Here is an 18569-nt window from a genome sequence, read left to right as displayed (position 1 = left end):
AGAGTCAGAAGGCCAATTTCTTAGGAAAGTGCTACAGTCCCAGCTGTTCAGAATGTATATGCCCCTGCGTCACTGTTCCTGTTTCTCTGGGCCTCACACAGCCTTGTGAAGCAGGTAGGACCTTTTATAGAGGAAGTATCATGGTCATGGTGCAGAATTTGTGAAACACCTGGTATTTAGCAGGACCAGGTCACCTCACCTCCCTGCCTGCCACACTGATCTGGGGCCATGCAGGACGGACTCAACTAGGTACAGTGCCAAACAGGCTCCCTTGGGCTCATTCTTCCACAGTTCCCTAAAGTGGAGTAGAGTTTTGTTCAAGGAATCAACACTAGGATCCATAGGTTGTTTCATTAGGTTTAGCCATTCCAACTGCTTTATTTATCATAACCACTGAAACCACCTCAGGCCTCCTTCTCTAGCGTTAGTGAATGTCAGGGTTTGTGGTTTTGAGTTTTTGTCTTCCTTTCAAAGATCCCATCCTGTCAGTCTCGAACTGAGGAAGAAGCAAGACGATATTCCATACCTCCATCAGAAGATTTTCCAGCCCACCAAGTGGCGGCACTGGAAGTAAGCCCATCTAAGCACAGGAGCTGCCGGGACCCAGGAACAGACACTGCAGAGGAGTCCCCGAGAGAAAAACAAGCTCAGGTAAGCAAGAACATAAGGAGATGAGGTCTGCCCAGTACTTTTTGCTAGCCAGAGCTTTGTCTGAAGAGACAGACTTGTGACTAAATACAAGCAGTGAGTGTGAATGCTCACGTGGCCTCTGGAGTTGCTATGGGAGCCACAGACTGCTAGCTGAGCAGTCATTAGGAGCCAAGTAGAGACTGATGGGACACCTCACTCAGGGCCACAGGAAGATCTCAGCTGTCATGCTTCCCTTCCACATAGCTGAGTTCTTCAAAAACAACAGCAAGAATGCAAGATGAATGGCTGAAGCAACGGGAAGGTGTGCATTTTCCTCTGTTGGAACCCAATTCTTACTTTCCTGCAGCATTGAGGTCAGTTATGAAGAACTAAATTCCAGACAAGATTTTGTTCAGATCCTTGGTTCCTTTAAGTTTACCACATCCAGTGTCTACTGTTAGCAAAAAGAGCACTCAAGAGGAATAGTTTATAAGTAGTAGCTTTATCAAAATACGGTCTGACCAATTATTTAATCCCCCTGGACTTGGAGACAGAAGACTTCCTGGGCAATACTGACTCCTAGTTCTGGGAATTTCCTAACACTCCTTTATCCTACTTGAGCTATGTTTTTTAGAAATATGTATATTGCCATAGCTCTCAGTGAATGCCTGTTATATTCTAAGAGAGCGGCATGCATGGCAATGTTCAGTCCTAAGGACTAGAAACCACATTTGGCGTCTTCAGTCACCAACTTTATGACTTTTAGAATTTTGAAGTACTGGGAATTGAATTTAGGGGTGCTCTACCACTGAGCTACAGTCCCAGCTTTAAAAAAAAATTTTTTTTTGTGATAGGGTTTCACTGAGTTGCCTAGGCTGGCCTTGAACTTGCGATTCTCCAGCCTCAGCCTCCTAAGTAGCTGGGATTATAGGTGTATGCCACCATATCCATCTGTGGCCATGGTATTTGGTGTGTGTTGGAAAACAGCAATATAATCACATTACTACAAGAAGGTTGGCTTTAAAATAATAAGCCACATAGTGAAAATGTGCAAACTGAGTTGGGCTGATATAAAACAATTACATTAAAAGTGGGACTGGGGATATACTTCAGTGGTAGAATGTGCCTGGCATTTACAAGGTCCTGAGTTCCATCTCCAGTACCACCAAAAAAAAAAAAAAAAAAGGCTAAAATGTTAGCAGTACATCTTCAAAAACTTGATATAATATATATAATCACATATAATATTCTCCACAGATAATTCTAAAAAGCTAAAAACATTTTTCATTTCAAATAATGAAATAGAATTTGAAGATCCTAATGAATTGGAACTAACATTTAAGATGACGTTGATACCAATTGTCAGGGCTGTAATCAGTGCCTTGTTGGTCTCAGCTTCACTGGCAATTCTATTACAGCAAACTCTGGGGCAGAGGTGACAATTATAAAGCCCTTCCTGGACAACCAGGAATCTTTAGTCTACACAGCGTGAGTCCTGAAAGCCTAGGAAGTATGACTCCACAGGCAGCAAGCACAGTGAGACTTGCCAGTATGAGGAAACAGGAAGTCAATGGCCTCTTTGTAATTCTCTCTCTGCAGGTAGCTTCATATCACATGCTCAGGTCTGTCCCTTCTTCCCATGCTCCATGTAGTAATAATGCAGTTCTGTCTTCTGAGCCTTAATTTGGGTCCAGTTACTTTGTCTTTTTGTTTGGATTTATCAGCTGTTTTCACAGATTATTTAGTTTACACATTTATAGAGTTTACCCAGGGAGGAAAATAAAAACAAGTTGATATAGCACCTGTGAACACTCAGATTATCTCAGATTGCTAAGAAGACATTTGATAGCTTCAAAATGATCTCTTGTCTTAAGGTCTAGAAGAGGATCGAACATTCAGACTGCATTGCCATGAGCAAAGACCCAGTAACCCCGATGACAGCCTGCCTGGTAGGTTGATGACCTGGGACTGAGTGGAGACTACAGAAGGAGTCGTTGAGGTTAGAATATTGCTCTTCCCACCATCTTACCCTATCTTACTCCAGGTAGCTGTGGAGAACTAGTTCAAGCCAGTTTGGTCACACAGGATTCCTGGGCTTGTTTTTGTTTTTATTGGATGTAATAGAAATCACAAAGGATCAGTTACTTCCTGACCACTTTATTATGAAAGCTAGCTGCAGGTCAAAATTTGCCTTCCTGTAAACATTCATTAGCCTGCAGGCACACAACCTCAGTGTTCACTTCTTGAGGAACCACAGCTCATTCTTTCAGGTCCTCTGAAAGGGGTATCTATCGAGTCACATGTGACAATGTTTCATCCGTGATTGAAAATTCCCACATGAACAGGTAATTTCATTGGGGATGGTTTAATGATAGTTTTCTATTGTTATTAGGTAGACTTCTATAAAGTAGAATTTAATTATATGCACATTAACTAAACCCATTCCCTTACAAACACAGCCCATACTGAAAATAGTATATAGGCTCAATTCTCTTGATTTTTAAAACTGAAGAATTAGTGTCATAGCTATTTTAGTTGTGATAACTTTTGAATATTTTTCTGTTTTAAGAATGGTAATAGACTCTAGAATTTTTTTAGTTGTAGATGGATACAATATCTTTATTTATTTATTATAATGTAGTGCTGAGGATCAAACCCAGTGCTTCACATGTACTAGGCAAGTGCTCTACCACTGAGCTACAACCCCAGCCATAGACTCTAGAATTTTTATAGATCAATGTGTTTCTATGGATCATGATTATTATGATTATTTGGGGGGGCTCAAATGACATACCTATGGCTCCTGGGAGACCATTTAAAGATATCCTTTTGACAAAATTCCATTAATTTTTTTGTGGGGGTCGTACTAGGGATGGGAGCCAAGGGTATTCACTGAGCTATATCTCAAGCCCTTTTTATGTTACCAAGCATGGCCTCAAACTTGTGACCTCTCCTGTCTCAGCCTCCTGAGTTGTTGGCATTGCAGGTGGGCACCACTGTGCCTTTCCCACAATTCCATTAGTTTTTTAGAGCTTCTGTGCTTTCTGGCCCACACTGTTCCTCCCCTGCCCATGACATGGAAGAGAAGTTTCTTCCAGGGACTCTGGTTATGAGGACTGGTGTTTGTGACCAACATGGGGACTTCCCACACTCATGCTGCCAGAGGGGCACTGCTTCTTGGCCATTTAAGTACAGAGCACCATAAGAGATTTATCATTTTTTTAATCACAAGTTCATATTGATATTTCTACTTTAATTCTAATAAGGTATTTCTACTTAATTTTTTTGGTTTATAATTGAATCTCTTCTTATGCTGAATGACATTTTCCTCATAATAGACATTTCATACTTGCTTGCTTACTTGACCTAGGAAAATATTTTCATAATGACATTAACATATTGCCTCAAACAGGGAAACTACTGAATAGAAGTTCAAAAAAGCTTTTCAGTTTTGTCCTTGAACACATCTCCCAGGTCTGTGAGCTTAAAGTCACTGTTCACTTGAAGCTGTCTTTTCCTGTTATGGAAACACTTAACCAGAATGGAGTTTAGGAGGACACTTTGTTTTTACTTTCACTATAAAGACTTTTGCATTCTAGCAGCTGCTAATTCTTAGAAGGTAGCACTTTGGGCTATCGGGGGTTGGAGGCCACTCTGCCAATGACCTGTGAGGTGGTCAGCCCTCTGAACAATTTTATTATGTGTTTCACATCTCTACCCTGTCAGCCCAGTGAGTTCTGACTAAATGATCAATTCTGCATTTTGCCACTGAATTTCTAATACATTAGAACCTAGGTATTTTAATTTTTTAAACTTGTTCTCAAAGATAATCCTGTGGAAGTTTTATCTCATGCCTTTTTTGATTTACAGTTCATATCCAACCTCTCTAAATGCCAGACTCTGCATTTTAACCCACAGTTTACACTGTATAAATTCAAATAATTCTCTTGATCTTGTATGAGTCAGTGTTTTCCTACAGGAGGATTTCATGAGATGTATAATATCTTGAGATGCCACATGTTAAGCAAAGGAGACATATATAAACACAAAACCTTAAGATTTTGTCTGAAATCTCCATTCTTAAGTCAAATGCAGATTTTTCTTTATTTAGGTACTTTCTAGCACAATTAAACATCCTCCAAAGGATGCTTCTGGGGAGAAACCCTCCTGGTCAGTTTACCTGGATGAAGTTCCACAATGAGACACACAAGGGGACAGCTACCATTCCAACTGGTGACATGGGAAAAAATAGGCCCCCTTTTGAAACTCTAACTGGTTCTATTTTTAATACATGAATCCTTCTCATGTAAATATATTGACAAATAGGCCCAAGTAACCTGGGAAGATTTTAAATTAAATTGGCCAAAATAGGGAACTTTGAAAATTCCCAAATTAGTTTATTTGAGTGCATACTTAGAAAAAGTTGGTTTTAGAACCAGACAAAATGAGTAGGAGGCTTATTTTTCAACTGTACTTAGAAACTTCTAAATAAGACTTAGAAAAAAATTACAAATTAAAAAAAAAAAAAAAACCTCCTTCCAAGAAATAAGTCAGAAATTAACAGTGTGTCTCTGAACTAAAATCTTCTAACATACCTTCCTCCATGACTTCCACCCATTGCTGCCTTGTGGAATGGAAAGATACTGAGCAGAAAAGAATCAACCTATGGCTGATTGTTTCAAAATAGAAAGAGAGCTGTGGGATAAAATTCAGGGCTCGGACAAATTACAAGAAGTTTGAGAAAGTTATAGGAGGATTATGGCAAAGTGGATCTTGTGGCAGATTTTGTTTTTTGGCAGTGCTGGGGGTCAAACCCAGGACCTTGTCCATGCAAGGACCATGCTCTATTATGGAAGATTTCATGTGTGTTTAAGTTGACAACATTGTATATAAGTTTTTCTGGAGGTTAAGTGCTGATATCAAAGGTGCACTGGTGGAACTAAAGTTTGATTCCATGTTTGTAAGGCAGAATTTTCTTAGAGCTTTGATCTATACTTCATAGAACATTTTCAGAGGTTTTTCTTTAAAATATTTTTGTCACCTTGGCTTTTCTTATTTAACCAAATATTTTAGATCTATGAAATGTTTGAAAAATGTCCCAAAATCAAATTCCAAAATTAAGTCTTCTCAGTCTAGAACTAACTTTGGCATTTCCAGATGTCCTAGAAGTCCAACTCACACGTTAGACTTATATTTCTGTTAATGTGCTAATATGTGTTCTTAGAAATCTGGTATTTTTTAGTGTATGTAATCAGTCCTAATTCTAATGTTAAATTATTATATGCTCCAAGAATGACCAAATTACCCCATCAGTTGTGAGTAATCCTCAGACCTTTAACCATGGCTATTTTAAGTCGCATCCATAGTTAAGTGGCTTTATTCTGATGCCTTTCTGGAAGTTGTTTGCAAGCAACTATGATCCCAAAGTGTTGTGTCTTTTCTTCAAGAAAAAGATGGAAATAACTCTTGTAGGTATAGGATTCCAATAACTTGGACAGGGTAAGAAGTTCTACAAGTCTATAATGAAGAAACTGATGGGTTTGTGAAACCACTAGACAAAACGGGGAAGAATAGATGTGAGACCAAACAAACTAAGGAAAGTCACTGGTTTCATTGATTTTGTTTCAACCTAAAACTATTGTCTCGAACTCCTGAAGACAAAATCTGGCAGAACTTTTGACTTAGGAAACACAGAGGCTACTTCCTTCATCCTCTAAAATCCTTGGGAAAGATATTCATTTAAATGGGCCCTGATTTTACTGAGTCCTAACTGATATTGATGCCTTTCTCTCTTGTCTTCAAACCTATGCAGAATCTTTGGCAAATCCTCTCTGACCTTGCTGTTCATTCACACCGAGTTAAGAATACCAAACTCCCTAGATACTTTGCACCCGTGTAACATTGGCTCCTCCTTAGAAGATTCATTTTAAGAAATCTGGCCTCAGATTGATCCCTACTTCCCTTAATGCTCTAAAAAGTGAGTCCTTTTAGTCTCACTTTCTCATTCTCTCATAGACCCAATTTCAACTCTTACTGAATATCCCTCTTTGAAAAAAGAACATTCTAGTCCAAATGTTGCCATCTATGACTTTTGCTGGGCATCTATATTGGATCTATCAACAATTCCCTGCTGGAGCTTTTGCTAAAAGCTATAACTTGCTTCTATTGTAATATCTCTACCGTGCCCCCATTCCAGCCTGGATTCAAACCCTCAACCAGACCCTCTTATGGAGTACCATTTTACCTCATGCCCCTAGACTGGAATTCAACACTTAGTTGGCCACCTTCAGGAATGGACAATATTTGAAATATTCTTTTGCTGGTTATCACTGCCTCTTCTGTTTATATCTTATTTAACTTTCTTGTAGTTTGTATATCTCAGTATCTCAGGAATATTGCTAAAACCAAAATAATGATAGCCCACTACCATAAAAACCACTTATCAGGCCATAGCCCTTTGGACTCCCTGTTGACCTCAGAGACTACCTGACCTGACTGAGGCTGTGGTTTTTCAGTTGCTTCCTTGTTGTTTAGATGTGGCCAAAGACCCAAAACTTGCTCCATCACCACAGCTGCCAAGTATACCTGCAGTGACAGATGTGACTTCCTGGGACAGATCTATCCTACTGATGTGGATGATTATAATACTACATGGACCGTGAATGCTTTCTTGTGGAAAGATTTTGACCAAAAGGGAGAAATATCAAAGAAGAAAATAAAAGTTGGAGTGGCATTGAAGTGACATTGGCTCAGTGCACATCTACATGCGCTGACCTTAGGAATGGGATGCAGAAATGTCCACTCCCAGATGCAAGCTGGCCTCAGGACTGGGCCAAACTGCAGTATCCCAAAACATTGTTAACCTCTGCTGTCCTTTGATACAAAAGACCCCTTTCCCAACTATTTAGACTGAGACCACACCCAGTTCCTTTCTTATAAGATAGCTTAAATTTTCCTAGAATCAGTTATAATTCCTGATCAGCAAGAAACATAATTGTTACCCTATGCTTTGTGGTTTAAAGCTATAAATACACTAGACATTTTATAAATCCCAGAGCGCATTTATAAGATTGTGTTTTTCTAGAATTCTAACTAGCCCCATGTAACTGTTATTTCTTTGTTCTCAACTAGACTGGTTTTATTCTTGGTTTATGATAAATACATAAAGATACATTTATGTTGGGTATGGTGGTACATGCCTGTAATCCCAGTGACTTGGTAGGCTGAGACAAGAGGGTCACAAGTTTGAGACCTGCCTCAGCATCTTGGTGCCCATGGGTTAAATTCCCAGCACAAAAGAAAAAAGAAAAAAATTGTCTGTTGATATCCATGAGGACTGGTCCCAGGACACCACTCAGATATAAAAATTTGCCAATGCCCAAGACCTTAAATAAAATGGAGTAGTGTATGTATAAAGCCTGCAAACATCCTCACATACAGTCTTAATGATGCCTAAATTACTTATAATGCCTAATACGATATAAATGCAAGGTAAATACTTGTTATACTGATTGTTTAGGGACAGCTTTGGGAGATTGTAGCTGGGTGTTTATTCACATCATAATGGAAGTCAGGGAGGTAACAGGAAGCCACAGCAGAGTTTGTCAAACAAATGTGGGTCTGGAAGGGCTGGTGTCTGAGGCAGAACATATCCACACATCACCGGTGGGATCCAAGAGGTAGAAGGGGCTCCAGTCCCCATATCTCATCCGAGGTCTATGGTGTGGCAGGAGGGAGAAGCAGAGTTGTCTACGGTTTCCTGGGTCTGTGAGTAGGTCCACATCACACAGCTGAGGTGAGTGGAGTGGTGGGAGTTTCCAGCAGCTCATGTCCTCCCACCAAGGCAGAGGTCTGAGGAGTGTCCAGAGGCCACAGCATTGTGTGCACATGTCCTGAATGGGGTATGAAGGACAGGAGAATGTCCACATCATGTCAGGTCTGTTGAGGGGCACCACGCTGCAGCAAGCAGCATGACTGAGATCAGTGTCACAGCAGGATGCTGAGGCAAGATGTCGTCACACATCTCCACTAAGGACTGTGGTGTGACAACGGTGTGGTACCTCTGGCTGTTCTCAGGGACAAGTGCCAGTCCATGCCTTCTGCACAGCATGACGCCAGGCCTCAAAAAATGGAGGAAATCAAACACTTTCTGCTCACAGCTAGGCGAAAGGATGCCAAATCTGCCAAGACCAGAAAAATGAGGATAATGTGAAATTTGAAGGTTGAAGCAGAAAGTACCTTTTTATCTTGGTCATTACAGACGAGGAGAAGGCAGAGAAGCTGAAGCAGCCCTGCCCACAGGAACTGAAATGAACCAGACAAGCTGATTGAACTACATTAAAATTTTAATAAAAGTTTTTTAAAAACGTGAGGCCAAGCTGTCCATATATCACACGTCAGCACTCAATCCTAAGCAGAGATGAAACCACCGCTAGTGTGTCCGCATATCATCACTGAGACATGCAGGTGGTAGAGCCCCAGCACAGTGTGCACAAGTCACTGATGAGCTCTGCGAGGAAGAGCACAGCATGAGTGCAGGCGGCAGTGACTGGAGGCTACAGCAGAGCACGTCCAAAAGCTACAAGTGCCCTCAAGAGGCAGAAGGGCAGGTAGTATCACCCATGGCATACCAGAATAATCAGAGGCTTCAGCAATTACTAAGGAATGTGGGGAGGCCAGCAGTGGCCTCATGGCTTCTCTGCACTTCAGCACTGAGTGCATGGAATGGTCCTCTCTGGAGCAGAATGTCTCCACACCCCTCCATGGAGGATACACAGGTGGCACTGGGCTGCCACAGCTCATCATCTCTGGGCCTGTGTCAAGGCCTTGGATTACAGGACAGGGTGGAACAAAGTTCCTACAAGGACAACAGAGGTCTCTAATGGCAGAATGGACAGCTGTCACATTCCCACACCTTAACAGGAGGTCCCAGGGGTGGCCACATGCTAGGAGCCACAAGTAAATAATATGATGCATGGCACTTTCGGTTGTAAGGTGACGCCAACTAGCCACTGAGATGATATGATTATATTAAGATTTACATTCATATGGAAATTGGACTCCTGCTGTTCACCTTGGCCTGCTATGGGACTCATGTTACAGGACTCCTGGAGAGTTCCCATTGGTTGGGGAAGGATAGTAGGAGGGAATTCCGGGGGAGGTGGGGGGGGGCCGGTTTAGGTAGGGTGTGTGGACCGGGTTTGGCTTGCTGGCACGTACGGAGTATTGGCGGCTTTTTCAAAAATAAAGTTTTGTTCCTGCTTGAGTGGCTCATGATTCTGTGCCCAGCCAAGACATTGGCAGCCACATATGGCAGAGATTGTGTCCACCACTGTAACTAAAGAATGGCCACAGGTCTCAGTGAGCCTCTCCAAGCAGATTTTTTTGAGGCAAGTGCAGTGGGGTTTGGGGTATGACAGTAGACCACCCCAACATGTCCTAGAGAAGTGAGTAGAGTGTCAGGAGACTCCAGCTGATCGTGCCTGGTCATCTTTCCTGAGGTGAGTGGAGCAGCCAAGGCTGCACAAGCCTGGGTCCACACCACATGTGTGTATATGAACTGGAAGGAAGCAAGGGCCATCCTGATCACACACTTCATGTCTGTCTGCAGTGGACAGAGACTCTGTGCAATCCTGTCCATGAGGTAGCTGGAGCCAGCCTCAGGGCAGATGCACATGGCACCCCGAGGTCATGGAGTTGGCCGTTCATTGAAACCGAGTGTCCACATGATGACTGGCACTGTGAGGTGGCCTGAGGCTTGTGCAGATGATGTCCGGACAGGGCAAGTGTGGTCTGTGAGGTGGCTGAGCCGCAGCAGCTCGTGTCAGACCATGTATAATCTGGCCTCTGGAATGGACGTTGGCTTCGGCAGGGTGTGTGCTCACAGCTCCATTGAGGCCTTTGCTGTGGCAGATTGTGTGCTTCATCACTACTGGCCCTTTATGGCAGTAGGTTGCTTGGGTAAGCCTAGTGCTCACACCACCAGGGAGGACTGGATGGGAGAGGCTAAGGAAAGCAGTTGCCAGCTTCATTGTGGACATCTCTCTGGAGGCAAGTGGTTGGAGCATGTGGTGGCCAACCTGATCCGTGGGCCTAAGCAATGGCCAAGGCTGCAGGATAGCGAGCTTTACTGGCAAGTACTTGGTTTTGTGGCCACATAACCCTATGGCAGCACATCAAGCAAAAGGCCATGAAGTGGCAACAGGATGCAGCAAAATGTGTCCATACGCACATGTGAGGTCTGGGTAGTATCAGTGGGCTGCAGCAGTGCTTCCTCCACTGGGGCCCTGTGCCAAGAGCATAGACATATCATGCCTATATACCAGGAGTCCAAAGAGGCCACCGAGTCCTGAGGAAGAGGAGGAAGAAGTAAAGGAGGTAGAAGAGGAGGGGAAGAATAAAGAAGATGGAGGAAGAGGAGAAGGTGGTCCATGTAAAGAGGTGGAGGAAGAAGTGAAATAGGTGTAGTAGGAATGGAAATATGAGATGAAGTGGAGAAAGATAACCATAGAAGGAGGAGGATGTGAAGGAGGTGGAAAAGGTAGAAGAAGAGGAGGTAGAGGAAACCAACTAGAGGAAAAAAAGGAAGTAAAGGAGTTGGAGGAGGGGAAGAAGAGGAGAAGGATGAGAAAGAGGTGGAGGAGGAGGGGAAGTAGAATATGAGGTGGAGGAAGATCATCACGAGGTTGAGGAGGAAGTAAAGTAGGGGAAGAAGAAGAGGAGGAAGAGAATGTGTAGGAGGTGGAGGAAGAGGGGAAGAAGAAGTCAAGGTGGAGGAAGACCTACTGAAGGAGAATGATATGAGGAGTTTAAGGAGGTGGGGATGAAGAAGACAAGGTGGAGGATGACTACCAAGAAGAGGAGGACGATGTGAAGGAGGTGGAGGAGGAGGGTAGAAGAGGAGGAAGTAGAGGTTGACCACCATGAGTAGGAGGAAGATGAAAAGTTGGTGGAGGGGTAGAGGAAGAAGAAAAGGAGTTGGAGGAAGTCCACCAGGAATAGGAGAATATGAGGGAAGTGGAGGAGGATGAGATAAAGAAGAGGAGGTGGAGCACGACCACCAGGAAAAGGAAGATGTGAAGGAGATGGGGGAGGAGGGTAGAAAAAGAGGAAGTGGAGGGGACCACCAGAAGTAAGAAGAGGAGGTGAAGGAGGAGGGAAAGAAGAAGAGGAGGTAGAGGAAGACTGCCAGGAGGAGGAGGATGTGACGGAGGTAGAGGAGGTCCACCAGGAGGATGAGGATGTTGTGAGGGAGGTGGAGGAGTAGGGGAAAAAGAGAAAGTGGAGGTATCTGAGGTGTAGGAGGAACAGGAGGAGGAGGAGGAAATGAAGAAGAGGAAGAAGTGGAGGAGGAGGAGAATGTAAAGAATTGGAGGCAGAGGGGAAGAAGAGGAGGAGGTGGAGCAAGACCACCAGGAGGAGAGGTGGTTGTGAAGTAGGTGTAGGAGGAGGGGAAGAGGAAGACACGGTAGAGAAAGACCACCAGGAGGAGAAGGAGGATGTGAAGGAGGTGGAGGAAGTGGAAGAGGAGGGGAAGAAGATGATGTGGAGGAGGACCATCAGGAGGAGGAGGAGGAGGAAGTAAAGGAGGTGGAGGGGGAGGTGGAAGAGGAGGAGGAGGTGGAGGAGGAGGGGAAGAAGATGATGATGTGGAGGAAGATCACCAGGAGGAGGAGAAGGATGTGAAGGAAGTTGAGGAGGAGGGTAGAAGAGGAGGAAATGAAAAAGAAAGGAGGAAGTAAAGGAGGCAAAGACTGTCTGGAGCAAGTCTTTTGTTTTTGTTTGTAACCAAGCATTCAGTAATAGTGATTAACAAATGGCCCTGACACAAACAAAAGAAAGCAATAAAATAAAAAGAAGGAAGAAGAATCATCATCTACCCCTTAATGCCTCGCCTCCATAAGTCTATCTAGGAAGTCCATGCATCGTGGGAGGAGCCTCCCAACATCACAAATGATACTTTGAGAATCTGCCCTTAGCTACCTCCCATCCAAGTCAATGGAGAAGAGCAAGCAAGTCTTCGCTCACAAAGGGTAGGTTCATTCAAGGTCATTTGCTGGGCTCATAACCAAGTAAAGTGTGTAAGAAAGTCACTTGAAAAGTCCTTGGATCCTTGGTTTGTTTTAAAAAGGAAATGTTTGGAATTATAACCCTTTGCTCATTCATCCATACAAAAATGAGCAAAGGGTTATAATTGTGGAGCAACTTCCAAGTTCTGGGCCTCTCCTAGACGTTGGGAATACACAAAGAGAAAAACAAATGCAAAGAGAGAGAGGTGGTGCCTGAAGTCAAGGAATTTATCCTGTGGAGAGATGGTTCCCACTGGAAAAAGTGCAGGGAAGGGTTCTGCAGCGGCACCCTCATTATTAAGCAAGAATTTCAGACTGCGATCCTAGGAAACCCCCATAAGGGGCTGATACATCACATTCAAAACAGCTGACATATTTCACAGAACCTGGAAAGATGACTTATAGGGATGTTATGTGCCATCTTCCGGTGTAGCTGGAGAGCTCACGTGGACATTCAGGAAGTGGGTCATTTGTCCCAAAGACTAGAGTATGACTGGCAAGCAGGTTAGGAAACCAGCATGCAGCTCATTCTTGGGTCATCCTGAATTTCTCAGGGTTTGTGACAAATCATCCCAATTATCTCAAGAGAAATTTGAAACTCACATGTGCATGCAGGACAAACTTTTTTTTAACTTTTTAGGAACATTTGTGCATTATTTCCTGCACTTGACTGGGATACAGTATACAAAGAGTTTATGTCAAATGGGAATACCCAAAGAGAAAAACAAATGCAAAGAGAAAGAGGTGGTGCCTGAAGTCAAGGTGAAGTGGTGCACACCTGAGATCCCAGCTGCTTGGGAGGTTGAGGCAGGAGTAAAGTTGGAGGCCGGACTGGGCAATTCAGCAAGACCCTGTTTCAAAATATTTTAAAAGGGCTAGGAGTATAGCTTGGAGGCAGAGTGCTTGCAGAGCATGCACAAGGTCCTGGGTTCAGTTCCCAGTCTCAAGAAAAAAAGTTTTAAAAATGTATTCACTGGTTGGGTGATGAGGAAAACAAAGAATTGGTCATTGTGCCACAGCTCAATACATTTTTTCTGACATTCAAATTGAAACCATTCTAGAGTAAAGATAGCATGTAATTTACTCAGCAGATGTAACACAGTACTGAGAAATAGAGTACTATGTGCAAAGAAAGACTGTAGTTCACGCATCTTAGGTGTTAATATTCTCCACAGCAGCTCTTTGGAAATTTCTTATTTATTGTCTAAATTGATGGATTCACACAAAATTGCAATTCACCCTCCTATTCAGGGAATAGAATTTTCAAAAGATATAACCAGTAAAGGAGTGGGATAATGTTATCTCTAAACAGACACATGAAGTTAAAAATAAAGCTACAGAGCTAGTAAGCAGCCTATTGGGGAGCAATAATTGGTGCATTCACTAATGCCCACATCCATGGTTCACTAAGAATTTAGTTCATGGCAGGCATGGTTCAAATATAAATGAATAATTTCATTTAATCCTCAAAACAAACAACCCTGTGATACAGGTACTAAATGTTTCTCCATCTAAGGATAAGAAAGAAAAGCTGGGTAAGAATAGTGGAGTGGTCACTCTAAAAGGCAGAGTCAGGATGTCAATGCAAATGGCTCCCTACACTTGACCTAGACCATGGCAGAGATGTCCTTACAATCACCCGTAATGTTTTAGTTAAATGGGCTTCAAGGATATTAAATCATGATTAATCCAGTGGTTTTGTCCCCAGTGTCCACCATAGACCCCTTAAAAATGTGCAGCCTCTAGTGCCTCCTACCCATGCTGGCCTAGGCTGTCTGCAAACTCACCCCACAGTTTCCCAGAAGATATTGGCCTTGCTCCAACCCCCACGCTGCCCTAACTGTGGCATTACAGTGCGTTCATTTTTCTGTGGTCATCTGGTGGACCACTGCTCTTATGTGTTACTTTGGATGTCACTGAGTACTGACCACTGGCAGTTCCCAGCTGAGCCCCCCTGGAAATTGTCCTCTGCAGTAGAAAACTATCTTGCCCAAGGCCACACCCTTCCTCAGAGGCAACTCGCCTCCACATACTTGCTCATGTAGGAAACTCAGATGGGATACTACCATTCCCACATTCCATTCCCATTTTAGCAATGGAATGGGAAATGGGTTAGGGAGGAGGGCAGACCCCTGAGAGCGAGGCTCTCTCATGGAGTGAAGCTGAGACTGGCAGACACAGAAGCAGAAAATCAACAGAGCCCTGCAAAGTAAACTCTCTGAAACATGGCAGTGGCCACGTCCTTGTTCTGTACAACTGTCCTTATCATTCTCCCTCTTTCCACAAGCACCACAGCGCCATGGGGAGAGGCCAGCATTGCCCACATTTTCCTGAGCACCTTGCTTCCAAGCGACTCTGTCCCAATGTAGGGCCCAGGCTCCTGGGTCACAGGTCATAAGTAGGCAGGGCCTCATGTGCAGGAGCACTTTTTTCTGTTCATTTTTTTATTAAATCTTAATTCAAAAATTAATTTGTAAATTCTTTGAGGATAGAAATGGTGTCCTTTTTCTCTTTGAATTAAGTGTGGTGTACACAAGTGCATGATCATCCATCCAAGGATCTCTTAAAGGTGACATTATGTTGTCTAAAGTTGTAACTTAGCTGCTCTCGCTCCTTTCCTATAGACTATAACCTGGCCACTGCCACAGTTATCCATTTGTGTGATAAAGTTGTTGTGTTTCCAGCAACTAAGTGCAATAGGAATAAGCCCAGTGAGCCTAGGGAAATAAATTATTAAATCTGAATTTACTTTGCTTTTAAACAAGCAACATCCAAAACGTGTTTGTAGCTGGATCAGTAATGAAAAGCATCAGTTCATGAGAGGTGAGAGGTTCACTTGTTTTCACAGAGGAGCAAATGAATTTCATGAAAGCCTTCAATTGACATTCCCAGAGGACCTCGGCTACATAGTGCAGCATGACTGTGGCTGCTACAGGGGTGCATAACTGCCACCACCAGCTGTCCTCAGAAAGGTAAGCAAAGAGCAGAGTATGTCTGTAGGGTTTCAGTCTTTTCCTGCTCTCCCTTTGGAGACAGAGTTTTGAAGAAAGCACTTTCTCTCAAAAACTGATTTCCCAGAAAAGAAAAAGACCAATGACCGCATAAAAATTCATTTTTGTGTCATTCTTTGGATTGATGTATAGCAACAAAATGTAAGAGCAAATCCTTGGGAAAACACTTAACCCATTATCATTCAATAGATTATATGCTCAGAAAAAGAGCTCAGCTCAGGAACCCTGGGCATCGCTGCTTATGAATTGGCACATGGCAAAACTGCTAGGTATTTCTTCAGTAATGGAGAAAAGCACCCAAGGCAGAGAAAATACCTGTTTTATTTTTATCATTTGAATATTCATTGTCTCTTTCCAAATGTCACCAGCCCTCTAGAAGACACCTCTCTGTGCCTCAAGAGTCCAAGAAGGTCACCTGCAGCAACAAGAGGCATTTCAAGTGGGAATCAATGAAGGCAGGAAGCATAGAATTTGGGTGGAGAGGAACAAGACATTTTGGAGAGCAAGATTCCACACAATGAGAGCTGGTGTGTGTACAAAGTCTAGTTGGTGAACTGTGGCTTCACAGACTGAGCAGGATGGTCCAGCTGAGCGGGAGTTTCCACACTGTGTACATATGCATGTGCTGGGGAAAGAAAGGGTAGAGCGATGCCTTTGGAGAAAGAAGATGGACCACATCATTACCACCTCCATCATATGATGCCAAGACTGTCGCCTCTACTCTGCAGATAGAGGGAACTGTGGAAGGTTTTTAAACACAGGACGAGAGGCACAGGACCAAGAGAAACAGCTTTCCATTTTAAGTGACCTGTGGCCGCAGGTGGAGAACGAGAGGAAGGCCAGGCTACCGGATCAGACTGCAGGGTCAGTGGAGTTTATCCTGGCCATCTCTGTGTCTTGCATCCATTGGGTCTTTCCAACCTCTCAAACCCCGTGCAATCTATCTGCCTATATGTCTTTCCTCCCTTGGGGAAGGGGCTGCCTCTTCATCATCTTCATGTCCATGACTGCAAGCAGGGTTGGCAACAACACTCCCTTCCCTCACCGCAGGTGCACAGTCATGGTACCACTTTTTGGTCTCTGCCATCAGAGCAGTGCACTTTGCTTCAAGGAAGCATCAACAGCAGAAACACCAAAACATGTAAAGGAAAGGAAATAAGTTCTCTGGAGAGGAAGCATACCTAATAAGCGGTGCTGCTCTGCAGCTCTGTTGCATCTCTTCTCATCAATCATATTCCTTTCAAAAGGTATTTCTAAATTCTCCTTCTCCCTCATGCCTTGACTGAGCCTCTCTGTCAGGGTGGGCCTTAGTTCCCCCTGGTCAGCTCCTACATCAGGTGACTATGGCCCTGACAAGGAAATGGACAATGTTCATTCACAAGGTCTTCTGGGGCCCTTGGCTTCAAGGAAGAATAGCTATTGTGCTACTGTTTGTACCAGGATTTGTGTACCAGGATTTGATATCACATCCAGAGAAGCAACCGAGACTGCTGCAAGAATAAAAGACCAATGGCTAAATATTGTTTTTATCCCAAACTCATGGGTCATACACATTTTATACATTTCTAACCAGAGACTCAATTTCAAATGTAACATTCTATTTAAACGGTCACAGAAGAGTGACACACTGACATATTCAATGTTTTTGACCAAGAACAACATGAAATCTTAGAGATGGGATCAGGAAATTTAAAACTGTGGCCATCAAGGCTCCACATTACATTTATTTCAAAAGGCTGAACATTCCACCACTGGAGAAAGGTTGGCATATAACCAAGAAGTCCTCTGGGAGCAAGCCCTTTAACCAAGGTCACTTGGGTGTGGGATGGTCCATGGGGGTCCCATCAGGCCCCAGGTCCTGTATCTTCCCAGCACAGCCTTGGGCTTAAGGAACTTATTTGCCATTTCAGCACTGTGCCTAGAACCATCTTAAACAGTGAAATATTCAACAACAAAAAAAGAACAAAAATATTAAAAACTTGGCACTTATGAGGCTGATAGGGATACATTTACAGTATGAGCTGAATCAAGAAGGCAGGAATGTGCACTTTTGGTTGCTTAAAAATTTCAGTCCCCTGTCCAAGTCCCTGAATGACCTTGATTATACTACAAGTATCCACTGACTTGGGGGCTACAAACTTTAGTGGGTTTGTGTGTTTGCAAATACAGAACCTGTGAATGATGAGAATCAAATTGCATATTTCATTTAATCCTCATAAAACCGGAAAGGTAGGAAATATGTTGATTTCCACATATCAGAAAATGAAACAAATTTAGGTTGCCTTGTCCTTAACCCTGCTGTTACAAAAGGGTAGAGTAAGGATTCTAACCCTCAGTTTAATGCCAGAGCCCATTCGTTTTGTTTGTTTTAGCTATACATGACAGTAGAGTATATTTTGACATATATACATATATACATGGAGTATAACTTATTATAGGAGCCCATTCTTGTGGTTATACATGATGTGGCATTTCACTGGTCATGTATTCATATATGAACAAAGGAAAGTTATGACTGATTCATTCTACCATAAACCTTTATGTCATCTCTATAAGGGTCTTGTCTCAGCAAACTTATGGAGTGTTTTTAAGGAAACTATATGTTTTTATATAGGGTGTAAAAGTAAAAAAAAAAATCCCACAACATTCTTAAAGCTTCAATAATACTTGGGTATAAACGTTTTTACCCAAGTAGATTGACCATATGATGTTGCCCTTTTTAGTTTCAAATATTTTAGTTGATCATTGGCAATTTCATGTTTCAACCTCGTATAATTCTTGGAAAAACTCTTTCATTACTTTATTTCATCATTTTCATAAGGGAAACTAGAATCTTTAAAGTACTTATTCATGTATTCTA

General features: G+C 42.9%; 1 long non-coding RNA gene across 1 annotated transcript; it reads left to right on the top strand.

Moving 5' to 3' along the window:
* The first annotated feature begins 219 nt into the window (after positions 1-219).
* Positions 220-18277, top strand: LOC308650237. The gene is made up of 4 exons (XR_014022297.1): positions 220-651; positions 2505-2579; positions 15547-15670; positions 16078-18277. It is a non-coding gene; the product is annotated as an uncharacterized lncRNA (long non-coding RNA).
* Positions 18278-18569: the final 292 nt, after the last annotated feature.

The sequence above is a fragment of the Spermophilus citellus genome (assembly GCF_964194105.1).
Source record: "Spermophilus citellus genome assembly, chromosome: 5".
NCBI lineage: Eukaryota > Metazoa > Chordata > Mammalia > Rodentia > Sciuridae > Spermophilus > Spermophilus citellus.
The sequence above is the reverse complement of the archived record's forward strand: the minus strand, read 5'-3'. Positions and strand labels throughout refer to the sequence as shown.